Raw genomic sequence first — 16,213 nt, 5'->3', positions numbered from 1 at the left:
GGCCTGCTGGTATTTTTTTCAGGTTTCCTTACTGGAATAATTATTGCCTCTTTCCAGCTCCCTGGTATTCTCCCTCCATCCCAGACTTTGTTATACAGAAGCAATAGTTTCTCCAGACTTCCTTCACTCAAGTGTTTTATCCCAGCACCCACACTCAATCCCAGGGCCACTTATATTCCCAGCCCCACAACAAGCATCAGGTGCCTATGATTAAGCCCAACTGAAACAAGGGACAGCCGGAAGACCCAGAGTCCAGAGTCCATGGACCGGACCGTGAACCGGAACATGGACTTCATGGACCGGACCATGACACCTGGGGCAAATGGGTTGCCTATAGGCTCCACTCAACCTTGGAAAAAGTTCCTTCAGCATCCATGTGAACCAGCTCACTGGCCACTTTATCACTGATGGAATAAGGAACTGACCTGGCTTTGAAAAACCTGGGTGTAGCATTTTTATTTAACACTATTTTACCCTTGATATATTTGAGTTTTCCAATACCATCCTTGAACAATGCTGTGACATCATCCAGTATCTTTCTTAATTCACGTTCAGTTCACTCTATTGCAGGGGATGTGGCATGTAAATTGTAGCTGCATCTCCAATCAAGTTGTAGTTGTCTCAGCGAATCATGGTCCCATAATGCTGGCCCTCCTGTTTTTAACATATACAAGCCCAATGTAGCTTGTTGGTTGTTGTATTTCACTGCTACAAATGTCATTCCAACAGGAAGTATCTTTTCTCCAGTATAAGTTCCTAATTGAATATCCATTCAGAATCTTTGAAATGCCATTGAAGCACATTTTGTAGAATGAGTTTCCAATTCCATTTTAATGAATTTTGTTCACTTTTGGTGTAAGTCATATTGTTTGTCTCTCGATAGTTTTTATGTGTAAATCTCAAGGCTACTCAGTCTTTTTGTCACTCAGCATTATCAGATTTTTCATCAACAGCATACAGATTAGTGCTCTTTTTGAAACTAACAAAAAAAACTTCTTATCTTTTTCTCTTCGCTGTGAAGTCCATTTATTTTCACCTACCTGACATGTCCTTTGTATCTGTTCTACTTTCTGCAAGTTTCACCCTAAAATCTTCATAAGTCTGGTGTATGTGAGCCACTGCCACAGAGTTAACATAATTTGTTTGGCAAGGCACATTTTTGTTTAGTCATTCCAATTTTGTTCATGCTCACTTTCATTCCTCACTGCAACTCAATTGTGTCACTGGCTACTGTTTCCATTGATACAGCAATTTCAACTGCTCTTTTAGATGTGAGTTGTGCTTCAATTACATGTAATTTTTTAATGCTTCTTGTAGGGTTCTACAAACTAAACAATCGCTCAGTACATCATGAAGCCCATCACTGCATTGACAATGCTGAATCAATTTCTTCAATTTAGCTATATAAAGTGAAATTGACTGCCCTTCTTTTTGATTCTTCTTGTGAAACATGTGTTCTGTGATTAACAATGATTTTGGTTGAAAATATTCCTTAATTAGGTTCAGGATATCAGTAATGTTCATTTTGGCTAGTTTGGTTGAAGGAGTTAAATTTCTAAGCAAATTGTATGCTTTTCCATCTACTGCACTCGGTAATGCTGGCACTTGCTTCATATTGACTATTTCATTTGCTTCAAAATACTGTTCACTTCATTCTTTATACATTATCCAGTTATCTGTTCTGCACTTGAACCTGTCTATCTTTCCCATGTAGCCAGCCTCTTCTGTTTTTTATTTGTATACTATGATTATCATCCAGTACTCACTGTTTATAAGCTTGTGAAATTTGTCCATTTTCTGCCTTTTTTTACTTGAATATCTCTCTCCTTGTGAAGAACGGGCAGGTAGTCATCTCAGGTTCATTTTAAAATTTCCTCGTTGCCACTATTTTGTGATCCCAGAAAACAACCCAAAGAAAAACACAGGAGCCTGGATGCTTGTCTGCTTCAGATCTTTTTCTTTAGTGAGGCGATCACATATGACATGATGGCATAAAGATGTATGCTATTCAAATAGCTCTTACATATGAATTATGTAAACAAATAAAGATTGTTTAATCAAACAATATATTTGTGATATTACTCAAATATTACTGAAATATTGAATACACTACAAGTACAGCACAGGAAAAGACCTGTCACACCGTCAGGTTTTGGTGAGGGTCATGTGCACTTATGAAGGTGTGGACTTTAAAACTCAGACATTGGGGAGAAATAGCACATTCAGTGCAAAGGTGGAAAAATTTAGAAAAGTACAAAAATATTTACAGTGGGAAAACATGGCAAAATAGCAAAAATGGCAAAAGAGAAAAATACAGATATATACCCATAAGTAATACACTTTCCCACCCTCTCTCTACCTCTCTCCACTTACACCAAAAAAAAAGAAAAATCTGTTAGTAGGAATCTCCTCCTTGAGGAGAAAGGGATAGTTATTCTTTGAAATGCTGTGTTTGGGCAAGGGCGGGGGGGAATGTTACCATAAGCCAGAGCAATTACACTAAAACCAAACTACAGGAATTCTTCTTCGCAATTACAAATGTCCACAATGACATTGAGCTACAAAATCAATCAATAACTAACCATTTCCCAGAGCTAGCACTCTTCCCTATCCCCCAAAATGAGCTCGTCCACTGCGCCTGCCCTGAGTATGTGTACCCAATAAGCACAGCCTCAGCACTGCCAGACAGGACAATGAGAATTACAAGGCTACTGGGGGTGGGGAAGGAGAAATTACATGTAGCAGACCTGCTCTGTCATAAGGCCCTTCGGCTCACAGCGTTACGCCAAAACCATTAAATTAGGTAGCAAACTAACCTTATTTCATCTGCCTACCAAATGTCCATATCCATGAAGTTCATAGTGTGACAAAAAGATGAATTCTTTGTACGATTTTAATGATAAACCTTTAAATTTGTGTGTCCATCAGGAGCTAAAAAGAAAATGTACAAACAAATTACATTTAATCATCATCATCATTGTGTGCCATGTCGTATGACATGACCTCATGACCATAATTGTTCTTGGCAAATTTTTCTACAGCTGTGGTTTGCCATTACTTTCTTCTGGGTAGTGTCTTTACAAGAGGGATATTCCCAGCCATTATGAATATTCTTCAAAGATTGCCTGCCTGGCGTCAGTGGTCAGATTAACCTGGACTTGTGGTATGCACCCGCTGCTCATATGACTACCTATCACCTGCTCTCATGGTTTAACGTGACCCTGACCGGTGGGCTAAACAGATGCTACACCTTGCCCAAGGGTGACCTGCAGGCTAGCAGAGGGAAAGGGTGCCTTACACCTTCTTTGACAGAGATAAATCTCCATCCCACCACCCCAATTTACTTAATAGTTAGCTCATTTTAAGCGAAACAACTTACACAACTCTGCTGTAATCACCGAGATCTGTTTAAATTACACATGCAGACAATTCAAAATGCTATATCTTGTTCAGCTAAAATTTAAATTAACATTTATGGTGCAAAATATAATGAGGAAAGATATTTCCGAAGGACTAACTTTACAGTATGTACTCACATTTGTTAGGAGAAATGGAAGCTACAAATCTGTCTGTAGTGTGTTTCCTCCCTTTTCTATCTTAATTCAATCTTCTTGTGTTTTCTTTTTTTTTCTTTAAATTTTATACTTGGTTTTGAAAGGAATTATATAATTACTAGTACTTTACCAACACACATTTCAAATTAACATGAACTTGTTATTGGCATGCATCAGAAAGATGCTGCAATTTGAGACCAATAAGGCAACTCACTGCTATTACATAAGCATGATTCTATTTGCATTGATTTCAGGAAATGTGTCTTGGGAGATGGGGTTTGCCTGCAATTCAATAGTTTCATAATAGCTTTCCTTTAAAAAAAAGCAGAAATGAATATCTGTTTTACACCGTGTCTTTTTCATGTAAACAAGAAAGTAAACACTAGTCCAATCTAAACTGAATTGTAAAGCCAATTAAAACAATTGACACTGTTAATGAAAGAGGTGCACATACTGTAGCTCAGGATTTCTGCTAATGTCCTTTTTTTTACTCAAGGTGAAAGAAATTTAAAAAGCTTCTCTATATTAGCTACAAAATATTTACTTGCCTTTTTGGATATTTGCTGCATTTGAGCATGAATAATGCACTTTGCATTTATTAGATTGTCAGAGTTTTATAAAATTAAGGTTTCACCACTAAACCTTTTCACCACATAGTTCAAATTAGATGCAAACTGGATTTTTTATCTTCACTGTCCAGGCAGTCAGCTGACAGAGCAGAACATTCACTCGCAGTAGAACCTACCTGATTTTCAATTCCATTAACTTTATTACTGCAATGACTCATGACCCCATTGGAATAGCATGCATCTAAGCAATAATTAGGATTGAGTAAACTCTGCTAATGGAAAATTGAGGTGTTTAAAAAAAATTAGCCAACACCATCTTTAGAATTGGAATCCTGGAATAGCATAGCACAGAAAGATGCCATGTGTCCCATTTAGGTCTATGCCAGATCTTTCAAAGAAACAAAAATGCATTTTACGCCATGCGAGCATTATTTCTTTATATCATTCTCGTTTCTCATTCCTTGCAAGTATTTTCTACTTCCTTTTGAAAACCGCTGTAAAATCAGTTTCAGTCATCCGATCAGAAACTGCATTTCTAATTCAACAAAGCAACATTCTTAAAAGCTCACAGTCTGCTGGAAGCTGGCTGGTGGTGTAGAGGTATCCACACCAGACTTTGAAGTGAGGCTTCGAATCCAGCCGACTCCTTGCGCGCTTTCCATCTGTGCCGGGTTGAGTGTTGAGTCTCGTAAAAAAGCAGACAAATTCTAAGCAAATGGCAAGGTTGCCGCCCGATGCACCGCAAGACACAAAGAGGCACAATAAGGAACTAACTGCTGGAAGAAGTTATTCTGTCAGGCAGCATCTATAGAGGGAAATGGACCGGCAGCATTGCAGGTAGGAACCTTCATCATGTGTCCAGAATGATTCAAAATACCGCTAGAAGGGAAGAAGTGTCTTGTTCATTATTTTACATCAGCCTGGCCTCTAAATAACAAAAGAAATACTGCCACAAAAAGGTAAATGGCAAGGAACTCAAGGAGCCTCAATGACAGGCTGAAGGAGCTGTTTCACTGCTGTTCCTCTCTATGACTTTCTGACAACTGTCTATTGCCTGCTTCCGACAGTAACTCAGACTCCAGATAATGGAGCTCACAGTACTTGGATTGTTTAGAGGTCCACAGTAATCAATATCTCGGAAAAGACACATTTCACTTCTCCGCCTGAAGTCAGCAGGACTGTTTTGATGAACCACAAACATAGTTATCCACAAACGTAAGGAATTCTTCGATTTGGAACTCCAGCATGTCTCAAGAAAAGTAGAAAGCGGTCACCTGCCAGCTGAGGGCCAACAAAAAACAGGTGACCTCAAAGACAGACAGTCCGTGGAAAGACTGCAGCGGATCAAGCAATTTTCTGAAAAACATTAAGTCCATGGACTCTTTTAAGATATCAGTTGCACAAATAACCAAGAACCAACACTGCTGAGAGCATAGAGCACAAGACAGCTTATCAATGAGAAATAGTCAGTGCCTACTGGGCAGAGTACTTCAACCAAAATCTTGTCCTATTTGCTAATACCCTTAATTCTTGCTTGCACTGTAATCTCCAAACCTACCCTCCCTAACATCTCTTGCTCTTCATTAATCTTGTGTTTATTTTTCCCAGCAACACACATAAAAATTGCTGGTGTATGCAGCAGGCCAGGCAGCATCTATAGGAAGAGGTACAGTCAACGTTTCAGGCCGAGGCCCTTTGTCAGGACTAACTGAAAGAAGAGTTAGTAAGAGATTTGAAAGTGGGAGGGGGAGGGGGAGAACCGAAATAATAGGAGAAGACAGGAGGGGGAGGGATGGAGCCAAGAGCTGGACAGGTGATTGGCAAAAGGGATATGAGAGGATCATGGGACAGGTGGCCTAGGGAGAAAGAAAGGGGGAGTGGGGAAGCCCAGAGGATGGGCAAGGGGTATAGTGAGAGGGACAGAGGGAGAAAAAGGAGAGAGAGTGAGAAAAAAAATTAATAATAATAATAAATGAATAAATAACGGATGGGGTAAGAATGGGAGGAGGGGCATTAATGGAAGTTAGAGAAATCAATGTTCATGCCATCAGGTTGGAGGCTACCCAGACGGAATATAAGGTGTTGTTCCTCCAACCTGAGTGTGGCTTCATCTTGACAGTAGAGGAGGCCGTGGATAGACATGTCAGAATGGGAATGGGACCTGGAATTAAAATGTGTGGCCACCGGGAGATCTTGCTTTCTCTGGCGGACAGAGCATAGGTGTTCAGCGAAACGGTCTTCCAGCCTGTGTCGGGTCTCACCAATGTATAGAAGGCCGCATCGGGAGCACCGGATGCAGTATATCACCCCAGCCGACTCGCAAGTGAAGTGTCGCCTCACCTGGAAGGACTGTCTGGGACCCTAAATGGTGGTGAAGGAGGAACTGTAAGGGCATGTGTAGCACTTGTTCCGCTTACAAGGATAAGTGCTTGGAGGGAGATCAGTGGGAAGGGATGGGGGGACGAATGGAGAAGAGAGTCGCATAGGGAGCGATCCTTGTGGAAACCGGGGGGGGGGGGGAGGAAAAGATGTGCTTAGTGGTGGGATCCCGTTGGAGGTGGCGGAAGGGACGGAATTTTTTCCCATTCTTATCAGTCCCATCTCCCCATCCACATTCTACCTCTCATCTGCACACCAGCAGCAACTTACAGTGGCAAATTACCCTGCCAGCCTGCATGTGTTTAGGATGTGGGAGCAACTCTGAAATGGATACGAACATGCAAACTCCACATAGACTGTACCAAGGTCAGGATTGAACCTTGGCTTCTGGTGGAGTGAGGTTGTGGCTCTAGCAGTTGTACCACTGTGCCACCAGATGGAAACAGCAGAAAAACAACCTTACAGGACTGCCTGAGATGGAATTCATGGCACCAAGTGGAAAGCAAAAAATACTTATGAAGTTAAATTCAGCAGCATTAGCCTTCTGGAATAGATGATCAGTTGTAATACTTCCTAACTGATAGACAACTTTGTACTTTTTCCAATTTGAAACATTTTTCACCTGCTATAGCATTAAGCTATATATAAAAAACAGTCAAACAGCGAAAACTCCCCTAAATATAACAGAAAAAGTGAACTGAAATAGATAAATACAGCTGCATCTTTAGGAAATCCATTATGCTTAAAGAAGAACTCTGATCTCCTCTAACTGAGCATTCAGGATAGACATTGATCCTCGCAGAACTGTTCAAAATTTAAAATGTTGCAAACTTGCATTGATTTAAATTGCTTCACCCAAGACTGCCCCACTAGACTGAAATTTCCCCCTGTGATCTTAAAAGCTGACATCAGAGATCCAAGTCTTAGGCTGTTCTTTGATGCTTCTCAAAGAGCTCCATTACTTACACTGTATGCTGGCACAGATCTTTCTTGATCTGAATGAAGATCTACCCTAAATGAAAAATCTACTTTTAACCTGATCTTGAAAGAGCAAACTCTAACACATTGAAATATGTGCTCCTCATAACACATCTCTTGGGTTCATTTCAAGATATTTGACACCAAAATCATGTATCATGGTTTCTGTCACTTGAAAATGAATGAATTTCAAAGAAATCGATGGATAACAATGAAACCCTTTTTATTCTGAGCCATTAGTAATTACACATTTCCAGTCTTCTTGTCTGGTTTTTAAATTGCAACAAAAGCAATGTGACCACACCATTTTGCATGTTTATGGAATTATATTCATGTAAACATGAAAGCATATTCATTTGAAGTCATTCATGCATTTTGAGATAGTACCTTCTTCATTTCCTTGCTTACTATAGTTGCTTCCTGTAAACTGTGACAAAAATACAAAAAAAACCTAAGAGTGTTAAATGATCTTTTCCTGTTAAAATAGTATATAAATAGAAGCATGTGTCAATACAATGACATCAATGGACCAGCAAGTACTGTTTAAATCTTAACGGGCACATGAATATCACTACAAGTTTTCATTAACTTAATGATCTGTTTTAAATAGGTGCAAAAATACTCAGAATTTTTGTGACTTTTATAACTAATTTATTTGCAAAAATAGATGATAATGTCTTGTGCTCAATGCATATTTTAAGATATTGAAAATCATCATATAGGTAACTGCTTAACAGCTCAGAGTTTTTTTGGAGAGAACTAAGCCAATTTATGGGAGAAGAGGATTCAAGATAATGGCTTGACATTCATCCTTGTTACTAATGCTTGATATTCAACATGGTAGCACTCTGCTGTTGAAATTTGTCTTTATTGACAACATGCCATATTGCATTTTATCTCACATAAAAATTAGTGAATTTCTCCCTGAAGTTGTAATGGTTTTAAAGTGGATTAAAAATTCAGTAGTAATCATTGGTATTCTCCTCTAACTTGACAAACCAATTAGCATTTTCATCTCTCTCTTTCTCTCTCTCTCTATTGTAATATATCCCGAATGGGACATTTCAGTCAATTTCAGTCGGACATGCTGAATAAGTCCAAATCTTATGGTGATCCATAGCCTTTGTAATGTAAACTGTAAAACTATTTGGAATGCACAGTTTATCTGAAACTAACTGAAACAGCTTTAGAAAAAACAGTAACTATTATTTTAGTTAATTAACCAATGACTTATTAGTGCTTATTGAAACTTGTGACTTAGTGTAGATACAATCAAGAACGGTCCAAAACCTTGACTGAAATTATGCAGTGAAATTGTCAACTTTGATCACTGATGAGAAACCCCAACACTTACCATAACCTCTGTATGAAGCATTGCAGAAGCTAATGTAATGGATGTTCATAGATCCTTACGGAAGTCTCTTTCTTTATGGTTGGACTTTTCAGGAAATTAATTGAGCAGAAAGATATTTTAAAAAAGGGTAACACACATAAAAGTTGCTGGTGAATGCAGCAGGCCAGGCAGCATCTATAGGAAGAGGTACAGTCGATGTTTCGGGCCGAGATACTTCGTCAGGACTTCTGCCCGAAATGTCGACTGTACCTCTTCCTATAGATGCTGCCTGGCCTGCTGCGTTCACCAGCAACTTTTATGTGTGTTGTTTGAAATTCCAGCATCTGCAGATTTCCTCGTGTTTGCGGTTTAAAAAAAAGGGTATTCCTTCAGATAATATATTGGTGCAACATATTTTGAAAAAGTACAAAAATATGCCAAAATATTCTGGAAAATAGAATAGGCCTGAAGATACAATTTTAGTTCATTAACCAAAGGATGTATTTTGTATTAAGCCTTTATTAAAGCTATGAATTAGAAAATAATTAGCAATATTCAATATTACAATTCTTGATGACATCCTAATGAATGTCAGCTTCTTTTTCATATTTTTTTCCTTTTTCTATCTCCTTTATTTTTGGCCTAAATAAATCTTTCTTTTACTTGCATTTCCAACAGTTCTGTGGACAAACAGTTTTGAAAATTAATAGTGTGTAAATGCATGCTTTGCAAGGGAGAATAAAACTACACTTGCAGGGAAGGTAGAGCAAAGGGCTTAGCACGTATTCTGGAGGTGCACCTGAGGTGATTGTCAATGAGGAGGAGATGCACTGACCTGCTTTAAAGGGGTAGCAATCATACAGAGCTCAAACAGAGCTAGGTGAGATGATTCAATGATTATCAACCAGTACCACACACCTCCTCCATAATGAAGTGCTTCATAAGTTTGGTTCTGGCTGAAATTAACTCAAAGTTCTAAGTAAATTTAGTATCAAAGTACATATATGTCACCATGTACAATGGTGAGATTTGTTTTCTTGTGAGCAAACAAGTAAATTGAAGAATCACAATACAATCAGTGAAAGATCGCACCCAACAGGATAGACAAGCAACTAATGTGCAATGGATAGCAAACTGTGTAAATATGAAAGAGAATAAATAAATACATATCGAGAACTTGAAAGAGTCCTTGAAAGTGAATCCATAGGTTATGGGAATAGGTCAGTGATGGGGCAAGTGAAGTAGAGTGAAGTTGTCCCCTCTGGTTCTAGATCCTGATGTTTGAGGGGTAATGATTGTTCCTGAACCTGGTGTAGTAGGTCCTGAGGCTCATGTCCCTTCTTCCTAATGGCAGCAGCAAGAAGAGAGTATGGCCTGGATGGTGGGGGTCCTTGATGATGGATGCTGCTTTCCTGCAATAACGCTCTGTGTAGATGTACTCAGTGGTGGGGAGGACTTTACCCATGATGGACTGGGCCTATTGTGATGTCATTGGTTCTTCATGGCAGTCTTGGATCATCTGGACAATACAAATACCTATGTCAGGATGCTGTTCATTGATTACAGATCAGCATTTTACACAATCATTCCAACAGTTCTGACCAAAAAGCTCCAGAACCTAGGCCTTTGTACCTCCTTCTGTAACTGGATGCTCGACTTCCTAACTGGAAGACCACAATCTGTGCAGATTGGAAATAACATGTCCACCTCTCTGACAATCAACATAGACACACCTCAGGGATGCGTACTTAGTCCACTGCTCTATTCTCTCTACACCACTGACTGTGTGGCTAGGCACAGCTCAAATGCCATCTATAAATTTGCTGATGATGCAGTTATTGTTGGCAGAATTTCAGAAGGTGAGGAGAGGGCACACAGGAGAGAGATTTATCAGCTAGATGAGTGGTGTAACAGCAACAAACTTGCACTCAACTATATTAAGACCAAAGAAATGATTGCTGACTTCAGACGAAGTAACACACACCTGTCCTCATAAAGGGATCAGAAGAGGAAAGAATTAACAACTCTATGTTCCTGGGTGTCTATAGCTCTGAGAATTTATCCTGGGCTCAACAAATCGATGCAGCTACAAAGAAGGCACAACAGCGGCTAGATTTCATTAGAAGTTTGAAAGGATTTGGTATGTCGCCAAAGACACCCACAAATTTCTACAGATGTACCATGGGGAGCATTTTAACTGGCTGTATCACCATCCGGTATGGGGGGGGGGAGTGCTATTGCACTGAATCAAAATAAACTACAGAGAGCTGCAAACTCAGTCTGCTGCATCATGGGCAACGGCCTCCATAGTGTCCAGAAGATCTTCAAGGAGTGATGCCTCAAAAAAGCAGCATCCATCATGAAGGACCCCCATCACCCAGGTTATGCCTTGTTCTCATTGCTACCGTCTGGATGGAGTACAGAAGTGTGAAGGCACACACTCAGTGATTCAGGACCAACTTGTTTCCCTCTGCTATTTGATTTCTGAATGGACATGGAACCCATGAACACTACCTCACTACTTTTTTTTATTTCTATTCTTGCACTACCTATTTAACTATTTAATACTACTTATTTAATATATATATTTGCTGTAATTCACATTTTTTGTATTATTATGTATTGCATTGTACTGCTGTTGCAAAAACAACAAATTTCATAACATATGCCACTGATATTAACCCTGATTCTGATACTGACGGCACTACTTTATGTAGGATTTTCCGTTCAAGGACATTGGTGTTTCCACACTAGGACACGATGCAACCACTCATTAATTCGGGAACAGTTTCTGCTCTTCTGCCATCAGATTTCTGAATGGTTCATCAACTCATTACTCCATTTCTTTGGAATACTTATTTTGGAGTTTTTGGAAATTGTATGTCTTTATACTGTACTGCTGGTGTATAACAACAGATTTTATGTTATGTCAGAAGTGATAATAAACCTAATTCTGACCCTAGCATTGAATCTGAGACAAACTAACGAATACATTGCTCCATCAAGATCCAAATGATATGACTTGTGTCATCTGCAAGAATGGTCCTTAGCACGAAAATATGAAGCTGTATAAATTTAATGGGCTTATAATAATCCAGTCTGGCAGCACAGAGTACAATGGCATTTCTGCATCAGTCACTGTTAAATTGGCTGAGGCTATTGTAAAGAGATTCCTGTAGTCTCTCAGACCCCTTTTCCATTTATGTCTGATTTGGACTTCCATTTTTTTCCTACTCCAGACTTGTGCCATCTTATTTATAGAGCCAATCAGAAGGCATTAAAAGTGATCCTAAAATATTGATGATTTTTATTACTTTGCAAAAGGAGAAAGAATCTATTACTGGTTATTCAAATTAGCCTTCATAGACTAAAGCTAGTAATGTCTAAAATGGGCATTTTGTGATAGTAATTGATTGATACGCTGTATTAGCTAGGAGAGTTTTCCTTAATCCACCTCATAACAGTGCCCTGTGATATTTGAAACTGAATGATTTTAGGCTCCAAATGTTCAAAGCAAAGTTATTTTGTATATTTATATCCTACTCTCAGACTAGATAACTTCTAGTTTTGCTTCATCAATCATTATGTCCAAATTCAAAGAATCACATCACAAAATGGTTTGAGATTACCATTCACTATGATAAAAGTCTTTTCTCTGTAAACAGAGAAACAGAAGGCTCTGCACCTGCAGTATGATCTTTTTAAATCAGCATTTGATCCTTCCAATACTTTTATTGCCTTAGTGGAAGGAGGAATAAGAGTTAAATTTTCAGGTCTTCAAAATACTCAACTTATTCTGATGAAACTTATACTGTGTTTTTCTTTTCACAGATACTGCCTGTCCCATTTGAGCATTTCCAACATTTTCTATCTTTATGCAGGTTTCCAGCATTTCCATTTTCCTGAAGTTCACTTACGTTAACTCAACGAGCTGCAATTCAATATGTACATTTTGACTATTTCCCTAATTATAACTTAACAGCTATCAAAATCAGTTATCATTCTAACTGTATTCAGATAAAAGGAAAAAAAATAAAATATCCCGCCTTCTGCTCCAGTACTTCATACCATCATCATATCTCTTTTCTCAGGTTGTTGAAATGAATTTTGATCCTACAACTGAACCTTTTTCATTCCAACTTTAAGCTTTTAGTCTGCTGATGGTGAAAGGGAGCCTGGAAATTCTGATGGTGCAAAAGCATTTTAGGCTGCATTAGAAGTAAATGTATCTTTTTCTTTGGATGTCTCTGGGATTCCAATGCAGGAAATTCTATTCCCTGCTATGTTCTGTTAACTGAGGAAGTTCACTGAAGTACCAAGCAGAAATCTGCAATCTCTTTTCTTGCCCTGTAGGGGGACATGGTAATGTTGTGGTTAACTCAAGCAATTACCGATTGGGGTTCATTTCCTATGGCTGATTGTGAGGAGTTTGTATATACTCCCTGCGACCATTTGGGTGATCTGGTGTTCCCTCACATTCCAAAGACATACTGTACAGTTCAGATTAGGTTTAGTGAGTGGTGGGATGCTATGTTGGCACTGGAAGTGTGGAGGCACTTGTAGGCTGTCCTTACCACAATCCTCGGAATGTGTTGGCCATTGAGGCAAACAACACATTTCACTATATGTTTCAATGTACATGTGACAAATAAAGTTAATCTTTCTTTCTTAGAAATTAGCTTGCAAAGATTACAGGCTTTCTCACAACACAAATTGTCATTGACTGGATGCACACTGATTCTCATGGGCTTCTTAATAACTTTATTGTCAACTAAAAAAGGCTTCTATCAAACATGCATGTATGGAAAGAAATCTTTTTAGCCTTAATTAAATGATTTTTTGCAGTTCAAGCTTGAGCCAAATGTGAGTTAAGTACTCAAATACCAAACTACAAAAACTATTTCCAAACAAACATGGAACTCTTTAAAGTTCCAATATATATATTTCTCTATTTCCTATTGCTTAAAATCAAATGGTAGAGTAATATAGGGATGTAGTTAAAGTGAATCACCCTAAACTTATCCTACTTAATGTAGATAATGAAAATAGAACATCTTTTTTCTGAGAAATGAATATTTTAGGAGAGCATGAACAATTTTTTATAGTTGGCAGAGAGTGATTTTACAAAGTAAGTTGCAGATTTGGGACAGCATGGTAGGATAACAGTTAGCCTAATGCGATTACACAGCCAGCCACCAGGATTCAAATCCTGCCACTGTCTGCGGGGAATCCACATTGTCATGGGGAGAAAGAGCATACTGGTTACAGAAAATGGTGGGTTTTATGATTTGTAACTCTGAAACATATAACTAATTGAAAGAAAAACGTGGAGCAGGGAATAATGTGTGTACATGAGTTTCAATTTTAATTTAGTAAGGCACACACTTATGTTATAATGGCATAAGGATGTATACCATTCACTTACTTTTATAGATAACCCATAGTGAGTTATTTAAACAAAGCATGCTTAATCAAGCAATATATTTATAATATTCTTCAAATATTACTAACGTACTAAATGCACAACACTCCTCCCTATTTAGCTATAAGCTCCAACTCAAAATAGAATGCATCTCAACTCAAACATGAAATACATTGCTTTCTAGTCATCTATATACACTGTATGTGATATATTACTACTAAATAGACATCAACAGTATAGTAAATTTTAAAACGCCCCATTCAGCCCTCCATATTTAATTGCTGTAGAGGATTGCTTACTCTAGTGGTATAATTTCTTTCCAGACAGCGAGGGGAGGGGGCACAGTGGGGGGGGGGTGGTGGCAGGAGAGGGGTTGTGCTCACTCTGCTTGGCAGGTGAGGCTTGTGGCTGTGAAACATTTTCTAATTCTGGGGCCTTGTCACAAAAACTGTGGGTCAACTGTCTAAGAAAATTAACAAGATGGCTTGAGTTGCCAAAGTAGATTGAGGTGCTTTTATTTACAAAAATAGTGGAAAAACAAAAACTTGGACATCCACATCAAAACAAGAAAAAAATACTATATATATATATATATATATATATACACACACACACATAGCTTGCAATTATCACCTGTCTGGTTAACAGCCACCAGCAGACTAAACAAAAAAAAACAACCCAAAGCCTGTCTGTCTGTATCTTGTTTTACGGCGGTTGGCATCCAGCTTAATGGTGCATTACCGCCACCAACCCAAAGCCTTGGTAACCCGAGGCTTATAACTGCTAAGCCCCTCCCCCTAGACCAACCAAAAGCTAATTAACTCAATTATCTTCCATTTCACACAATCTGAAACTCTACTGCCAGTTCTCACAATAAACACATATACCTCATCATAGGATTCACCATTTCCCGGTTAAATAACTTAAATAAACCCCAAAACTTTACTACAAGATGAGTAATTAGGTAACATAACCCTTGACCCAGTTAAAGATGGTATCCTCCACCATCGGCACACCTGGGCAGGTTGCTGCTGCCTGTATATAAGACAGCTCTATGCAGCAGCTCTGTTTCAGACCCAGTGACTGTGGAGGAGAGAAACGTCAGATTATCATGACACTTCGGCAAAACACTTATTGGAAAGACGAATATGAATAAATTGACCTGAGATAATTAAACTGTGACATAGTGTGTTTCTTTTTTTCATACTTATTACTGCTGGGGATGAGCGTAAAATTGTGACTGTTGATTTACTGTGACACGTGCACTCACCACAATAACAGAGGGGAATAATGTGTGTGGATGACCCTTTGAGTGTTTTACTAAGTGTGCCATGTGCCGTCCGTAATCAGTGATGGGCCTTCGTCACAGGCCTCCTCCAAGGTAGTTGCAGGAGTTGACCCTGGGACTTCAGGAAGTGGTTCTGACAGCTCTGGACACCTTTCATCTCAAGCAATCGACTCTGCTGTCCTCATCTGATTGAAAGTGTGACCTCCAGATTATATCAAACACAATCTCTGTAGGAAAATGGTCCTGTTCTGTAGAAGTACACACCTTTGCTCACCTCTGTAGACTTGTTCAGGAGTGCAACGTTGAACATCCCCTTGTCGGAGAATCCCACAGTTTGTTTCAGCTATTGGTCCTGCATACTCCTGAGATTGGTTCTGAGGAAATCCATACGTGAGCACAAGGGACAACCCAGGAACAGCATAGCTGGTGGGTTGTTGGTTGTGGGGTGTGCTGAACTGGAATATGCATGGAGGAAATTGGTGAGCTTCTGATTCAATATCAGTGTAGTGTGTTCTTTAGATTCTGGACAAACCTTTCTGCCAAGCCATTTGTAGGTGGATTATATGGTGTTATATGGAGGGTTATGGGTTATATGGTGTTACATAGTGGGTTATGGTGTTATATGGTGGGTCATTTGTAGGTGGGTTATATGGTGCAGATGTAATATGTCTTACTCAATTCATTTTCAGG

This window comes from Mobula birostris, chromosome 21, assembly GCF_030028105.1.
Source record: "Mobula birostris isolate sMobBir1 chromosome 21, sMobBir1.hap1, whole genome shotgun sequence".
Lineage (NCBI taxonomy): Eukaryota > Metazoa > Chordata > Chondrichthyes > Myliobatiformes > Myliobatidae > Mobula > Mobula birostris.
Note: the sequence above shows the minus strand (reverse complement) of the source record.